The sequence below is a fragment of the Triticum urartu genome, chromosome 5 (genome assembly GCF_003073215.2).
Source record: "Triticum urartu cultivar G1812 chromosome 5, Tu2.1, whole genome shotgun sequence".
NCBI lineage: Eukaryota > Viridiplantae > Streptophyta > Magnoliopsida > Poales > Poaceae > Triticum > Triticum urartu.
In genome coordinates this window covers 85,505,442-85,513,366 of record NC_053026.1, presented here as the reverse complement: position 1 = coordinate 85,513,366, position 7,925 = coordinate 85,505,442, and the positions used below count along the sequence as shown (strand labels likewise).

Here is a 7,925-nt window from a genome sequence, read left to right as displayed (position 1 = left end):
AAAAATAATTTTCTCCTTCAGGTTGAAGTAAAACACCCCACTGTGTTTAACTTCCACCTAACCCTTTATAAAATAGCTTTGAGAAAAGAGAGGGGAGATTCTTCTTTAGTCCAAGTCTTCAGTTGCTCAAACTTGCCCGTAATCGGGGGCACGGCTAATCGATTAGGTTAAACCCTCTGTAGAGGTCGTACACGTTCCCCACATGACACAACCAACCCCGTTTACCGCTACACACTTGGGTGTACGACTAGGAGGAGATTGTGACGAAGCCTTTCCGTAACAGCCCCCTATACCTGACGAAGCCGCCCGCAACTTAGGCAATGAAAGCCCCTCTCCAATGGCGGTCCTGAGGTAAGGGTTTCCCGTTAGTACTAAGCTAAGCCAGAGCCCATAGTAGCATGTGGCTATACTGGAAGCTACATCAAACCGTACTTAGAAGATCTCATTCCCCTGGACGGCGGTCCCCACCAAAATACTGTGTGCAAGACCCCAGTCGGGCGCATTCACTGCAAGACCCGATGGGCGCAATCACTTGTAGACGCTCCCGTCATACCATTCCGCCCAGGGAGTAGAAGTAAAAAAATAATGTAGTTTTTGCTTTTTCAAAATATTTTCTAAATCATTGTTCCAAGGGAACAAGTTTGTAATTTTCAAAATATTTGGTCCACCCCCAACTACAAGCATGGCTAAGCGTATAGTCCAATAGCATTGGATCCTAGGGCTTTACTACTAGCAAATATTTGCAAAAACAACGAAATAAAACCCTACACATGCATACTACTTGCTTTGAAAGTCAATGCAAAATTAAACACGGGATAAATATGGTCAAGGTTGCAACTTGCCTTCTGACTCGCAGCAACACGGTTCTACCTCCTCGTAGAATTCGCCTTCGCACTCGTCGCAATCTAACGCAACAAAGTACTTAAGTAAGTCACTCCACATATCAAACATTAACATAACAAGTGATCAAGAAAAACCATCCAACACACAATTCATGCCAAACAACCCTAGCCAGTATATCCATATGATTCGAGTTTATGCACTTTGATAGGTTCCTATGTATGGTTTATAGTTCATGTTAATAAACTAATTAATAATCCTATAACTCTAAATTTTTATGACGACAACAACTAACCAGAAAGGTTTTCTACGGATAAATCTAATGGTTTTAACAATGAAACAAATTTTAGTTTAATGAGTTTATTAAACGATAATCAAAGGAGGTCAAAATTATGTATTGTGCTAAAACAGTAACTAAACCTTACTAAAAAAGTATTCTATGAGTTCTAGCAGATTGGTATGATTCCAAAGACCAATTTTCATATCACTCACAGAATAAAAGATTCAGTAAAAATACTCAAATTATCATTTAAATCAAAACGAAATTTTAATTAGCGTAAAAGTGATATTTCAATTTTTTATAATAAACTCGAGGTCCTCAGCTATCCAGGGATATCTTATTTGTCAAATTTGGATAAGCGGTTTAAAAGATGTGATTTTTCTAAGTTGGGCTAAATTTCTGGAAAAGAAGCGAGGTAAGAAAAAGAGTCGCAACGTGGCAGAATTCTATAGGCTAATACTATTTCGTTTTTTTTTTACAGAAAGAGCGCTGGCCTCACCGGAGGAGTTGGCCGGCGATGGACAACAAACTTGGCGTGCTCTCGCTCGATGATGCGGATGTCTTCGGCAACGAAAGAGAGGTGGACGGAGTAGAGGAAGTCGAGGAAAACTTGCTGAACACCAAAACGCCCTTGGAACCGTCCTCTGGTGACCGTGATGCGTCGCCGGAGTTGGGCGGAGCTCCGACCAGATGCGTACTCCGGCTTAGTAAAACAAAGAATCGACATGTTAGGATGATGCCCAAGGTCGAGATATGAAGGATGGAAGAGTTAGAATGTCTGCTTCACCTCGGACTCGCCGGAACCTTCCACGAACAGCACCAGCATCACGCAACTCCGGTGAGCAATTCACGACGATGGGTAGGGGTATAAGCTCCCGGAGGAGAGGGGTTCGGGCAAGGAGAGAGTTGTGAGGGGAGGGGGCCTTTTATAGGATGCAGGGGAGGTCGGAACGTTGCAGGGCGTCGTCGGAATTATGGCGTCTTCATGGCGGCTGTTTCCGGTGTTCTAATGGCCATTAGGGCGCGGTTTAGTGCGGGTAACGGAAGAGTAGAAGTTAGGGCAGAGTGGGGGGTCCGTTCAGAGCGGATTTGGGGCGAGGTGGAGGAGGGGAGGGGTCGGGCGCGAGTGGGGTGCGGGCGCTGGCTCGTTGCCTGAGTCTGACGAGAGGTTGAGGACGACCGGGGTCATGAAGAGATTGAAGAAAAAGGAGGGAGAGAAAAAAAAACAAAAGAGAAAAGGACCTGGGCCGTTGCTGCGTGCATTGTAGGTCCAACTCGTAGCGTTGTGCTCGTATGCGTAGCTAGCTTAGGAAATAAGAGTGGCTTAAGCCCCGTGAAAGTTAAAGGAAACATAAAATAACAATTTCACACAAAAAACTTATTAGTTGGGGTCTAGAAAAAAAAACTACGGACTTAACTTAGTTTGTGTGCACCTACTTATTTAGATGCCTTGACATAATTAAATTACTCAAAATGCAATATAGGGATAATATTCCTACTATTCGGTTAAATAGTAATATGCAAATTGCAATTTTGTATAGGTTGTCATTCTAACACTTTAATAATGAAAAGCAATCATAAACACTTAAAATTATTCAAATAATGATCAAATTACACAAAATGCTCATGCTCCAATATAACATTCCAAATTAAAAATTTGGGATGTTACAGAGTAGTACATATCCTTGTCGACCTACGAGGTTCGATAGCAACTTGATCCGAAGCTTCATGATCACTATCATTAACTTCCTATTCAATAGACGTAGGCGTCACAGAAAACATCTTTCTGTGTTGCATCACTCTCTGGTTGAAGTAAAGGTTCGACAACCTCATCAAGTTCTATCTTCCTCCCACTTAATTCTTTCGAGAAAAACTCCTTCTCAAGAAAGTACCCGTTTTTAGCGACAAAAAATTTGCCCTCGGATCTGAGATAGAAGGTGTACCCAACTGTCACCTTTGGGGTATACTATGAAGATGTGTTTGTCCGCTTTGGGTTCGAGCTTCTCCGGCTGAAGCCTTAAGAATCATAGCCCCAAACATTAAGAAATAATGACTTTGGTTTCTTGACAAACCAATGTTCATACGACGTCGTCTCAACGGACTTAGATGGTGTCCTATCTAAAGTGAATGCAGCTGTCTCTAACGCATAACCTCACAATGAAAACGGTAGATCGGTAAGAGACATCATAGATCGCACCATATCTCATAAGGTTCGATTACGACGTCCGGACACACCATAACCTAGTGGTGTTCCAGGTGGCTTCAACTATGAAACAATTCCACAATGTCTTAAGTGTTTGCCAAACTCATAACTCAGATATTCTCATTGATCAGATCGTAGGAATTTGATCTTCTTGTTATGATGGTTCTTAACTTCACTCTAAAATTGCTTGAACTTTTCAAACGTTTCAGACTTGTGCTTCATTAAGTAAATATACCTATATCTACTCAAATCGTCAGTGAAGATGAGAAAATAGCGATATCCACCGCACGCTTCAATTCTCATTGGATCACACGTATCAGCATGTATGATTTCCAACAAGTCCACTTGCCCGTTTCATTGTACCTGAAAATGGGGTCTTGGTCATCCTGCCCATGAGGCATGGCTCGCATGTGTCAAGCGATTCAAAATCAAGTGACTCCAAACATCCATCGACATGGAGTTTCTTCATGCATCTTACGCCAATATGACCTAAGCGGTAGTGCCATAAGAAAGTGGTACTATCATTATTAACTCTACATATTTTGGTGTGAACATGTGTATTATCACGACCGAGATTCAATGAACCATTCACATAGGGTGCATGACCATGAAAGGTATTATTCATGTAATCAGAATAACCATTATTCCCTAACTTAAATGAATAACCGTATTGCAATGAACATGATCTAATCATATTCATGCTCAACGTAGACACCTGATAACATTTATCTAGGTTCAATACTAACCCCGAAGGTAGATGGAGTGTGCGATGGTGATCTCATCAACTTTGGAAACACTTCCAACACACATCGTCACCTCACCCTTAGCCAGTCTCCGTTTAGTCTGTAGCTTTTGCTTCAAGTCACCAATAATAGCAATTGAACCGGTATCCAATACCCAGGTGCTACCAGGAGTACTAGTGAGGTACACATTAATAACACGTATTTTCTTTGTTGAAGTTGCCAGCCTTCTTATCTACCATGAATTTGGGGTAATTCCGCTACCAGTGACCGTTCCCCTTACAATAGAAGCACTTAGTCTCGGGTTTGGGTTCAACCTTGTGTTCCTTCACTGGAGCGGCAACTGGTTTGCCATCCATGAAGTTTCCCTTCTAGCCCTTGCCCTTATTGAAACCAGTGGTCTTATTAAACCATCAACACTTGATGCTCCTTTCTTGATTTCTACCTCTTGCGGTCTTAAGCACCGCGAACAGCTCCGGGATCAATTCCATCCCTTGCATGTCATAGTTCATCACGAAGATCTAGTAGCTTAGTGATCGTGGCTAGAGAGCTCTATCAATCACTATCTTATCTGGAAGTTTAACTCCCACTTGATTTAAGTGATTGTAGCACCCAGACATTCTGAGCACATGCTCACTAGCTGAGCTATTCTCCTCCATCTTGTTGGCAAAAGAACTTGTCAGAGGTCTCACACCTCTCAACACGGGCATGAGCCTGAAATCCCAATTTCAGCTCTTGGAACATCTCATATGTTCTATGGCGTTCAAAACGTCATTGGAATCCCGATTCTAAGCCATAAAGTATGGTGCACTAAACTATCAAGTAGTCATCAGGATGTGTCTGTCAAGTGTTCACAACATCCACAGACGACGTTGTAGGGGTTTGCACATCGAGCGGTGCATCAAAGAAGTAAGCCTTTTGTGTAGCAGTGAGGACACTCCTCGGACTACGGACCTAGTCCGCATCATTGCTTACAATATCTTTCAACTTAATCTTTCTCTAGGAACGTATTGAAACAGGGAGCTACAACGTGAGCTATTTATCTACAACATATTTGCAAAGACAATTTAGACTATGTTCATGATAATTGAGTTCATCTAATCAAATTATTTAATGAACTCCCACTCAGATAGACATCCCTCTAGTCATCTAAGTGAAACATTATCCGAATCAACTAGGCCGTGTCCGATCATCACGTGAGACGGACTAGTCATCAACGGTGAACATCTCATGTTGATCGTATCTTCTATACGACTCATGTTTGACCTTTCGGTCTTCCATGTTCCGAGGCCATGTATGTACATGCTAGGCTCGTCAAGTCAACCTAAGTGTTTCGCATGTGTCCCGAGGCCATGTCTGTACATGCTAGGCTCGTCAACACCCGTTGTATTCGAACGTTAGAATCTATCACACCCGATCATCACGTGATGCTTCGAAACAACGAACCTTCGCAACGGTGCACAGTTAGTGGGAACACTTTTCTTGAAATTTTAGTGAGGGATCATCTTATTTAAGCTACCGTCGTTCTAAGCAAATAAGATGTAAAACATGATAAACATCACATGCAATCAAATAGTGACATGATATGGCCAATATCATTTTGCTCCTTTTGATCTCCATCTTTGGGGCTCCATGATCATCGTTGTCACCGGCATGACACCATGATCTCCATCATCGTGTCTTCTTGAAGTTGTCTCGGCATCTACTACTTCTACTACTATGGCTAACGCTTTAGCAATAAAGTAAAGTAATTACATGACATTTAAGTTGACACGCGGGTCATAAATAAATTAAGACAACTCCTATGGCTCCTGCCGGTTGTCATACTCATCAACATGCAAGTCGTGATTCCTATTAAAAGAATATGATCAATCTCATACATCACATATATCATTCATCACATCCTTTTGGCCATATCACATCACAAGGCATATGCTGCAAAAACAAGTTAGACGTCCTCTAATTGTTGTTGCAAGTTTTTACGTGGCTGCTATAGGTTTCTAGCAAGAACGTTTCTTACCTACGCGAAAACCACAACGTGATATGCCAATTTCTATTTACCCTTCATAAGGACCCTTTTCATCAAATCCGATCCGACTAAAGTGGGAGAGACAGATACCCGCTAGCCACCTTATGCAACTAGTGCATGTAAGTCGGTGGAACCAGTCTCACGTAAGAGTACGTGTAAGGTCGATCCGGGCCGCTTCATCCCACGATGCCGCCGAATCAAGATAAGACTAGTAACGGCAAGTAAATTGACAAAATCGACGCCCACAACTACTTTGTGTTCTACTCGTGCATAGAAACTACGCATAAACCTGGCTCATGATGCCACTGTTGGGGATCGTAGCAGAAATTTAAAATTTTCTACGCATCACCAAGATCAATCTATGGAGTAATCTAGCAACGAGGGGAAGGAGAGTGCATCTACATACCCTTGTAGATCGCTAAGCGGAAGCGTTCAAGTGAACGGGGATGATGGAGTCGTACTCGTCGTGATCCGAATCACCGATGATCCTAGCGCCGAATGGACGGCACCTCCACGTTCAACACACGTACGGTTGGGAGACGTCTCCTCCTTCTTGATCCAGCAAGGTGAGAGGAGAAGTTGAGGGAAAACTCCGACAGCACGACGGCGTGGTGGTGATGGAGCTCGTGGTTCTCCGGCAGGGCTTCGCCAAGCACTACGTAGGAGGATGAGGTGTTGGAGGAGGAAGAGGGATGTGCCAGGGGAAGGGTGCGGCTGCCCTCTCTCTCTCCCAAACTATATATAGGGGGAAGGGAGGAGGTGGAGGCGCCCTAGGGTTCCCTAGGGGAGGGGCGGCGGCCACAGGGGAAACCCTAGATGGGTTTGGGCGCCCCCACCCCCTAGGAAACTTGCCCCCCAAGCCGGGAGGGCGGCTGTCCTAGGGGTGGCGCCCCCACCTCTCCTGGTTACGTGAGATGGGGTGGGATGGGCGCTCAGCCCCTTAGTGGGCTGATGTGCCCTCTCCCCTTGGCCCATAAGGCCCCCCAACGCTTGCCGGGGCCTCCGAAACCCCTTTCGGACACGCTGGTCATCACCTGGTACCCCCGGAACAATTTCGGACTCCAATACCCTTCGTCCAATATACCGATCTTCACCTCTGGACCATTCCGGAGCTCCTCGTCATGTCCGGGATCTCATCCGGGACTCCTAACAACCTTCGGTAACCACATACTATTTCCCATAACAACTCTAGCGTCACCGAACCTTAAGTATGTAGACCCTATGGGTTCGGGAACCATGCAGACATGACCGAGACAACTCCCCGGCCAATAACCAACAGCGGGATCTGGATACCCATGTTGGCTCCCACATGTTCCATGATGATCTCATCGGATGAACCACGATGTCGAGGATTCAATCAATCCCGTATACAATTCCCTTTGTCCAGCGGTATTGTACTTGCCCGAGATACGATCGTCGGTATCCCGATACCTTGTTCAATCTCGTTACCGGCAAGTCTCTTTACTCGTTCCTTAACACATCATCCCGTGATCAACTCCTTGGTCACATTGTGCACATTATGATGATGTCCTACCGAGTGGGCCCAGAGATACCTCTCCGTTTACACGGAGTGACAAATCCCAGTCTCGATTCGTGCCAACCCAACAGACAGTTTCGGAGATACCTATAGTGTACCTTTATAGCCACCCAGTTACGTTGTGACGTTTGGCACACCCAAAGCACTCCTACGGTATCCGGGAGTTGCACAATCTCATGGTCTAAGGAAATGATACTTGACATTAGAAAAGCTTTAGCAAACGAACTACACGATCTTGTGCTAGGCTTAGGATTGGGTCTTGTCCATCACATCGTTCTCCTAATGATGTGATCCCA

General features: G+C 44.4%; 1 long non-coding RNA gene across 1 annotated transcript; it reads right to left on the bottom strand.

The window, feature by feature from the left end:
* Positions 1-841: 841 nt before the first annotated feature.
* LOC125555704 lies at positions 842-2,305 on the bottom strand. Its single transcript, XR_007304814.1, has 3 exons — positions 1,908-2,305; positions 1,620-1,823; positions 842-905 (listed from the first exon to the last, which is right to left on the bottom strand). It is a non-coding gene; the product is annotated as an uncharacterized LOC125555704 (long non-coding RNA).
* Positions 2,306-7,925: the final 5,620 nt, after the last annotated feature.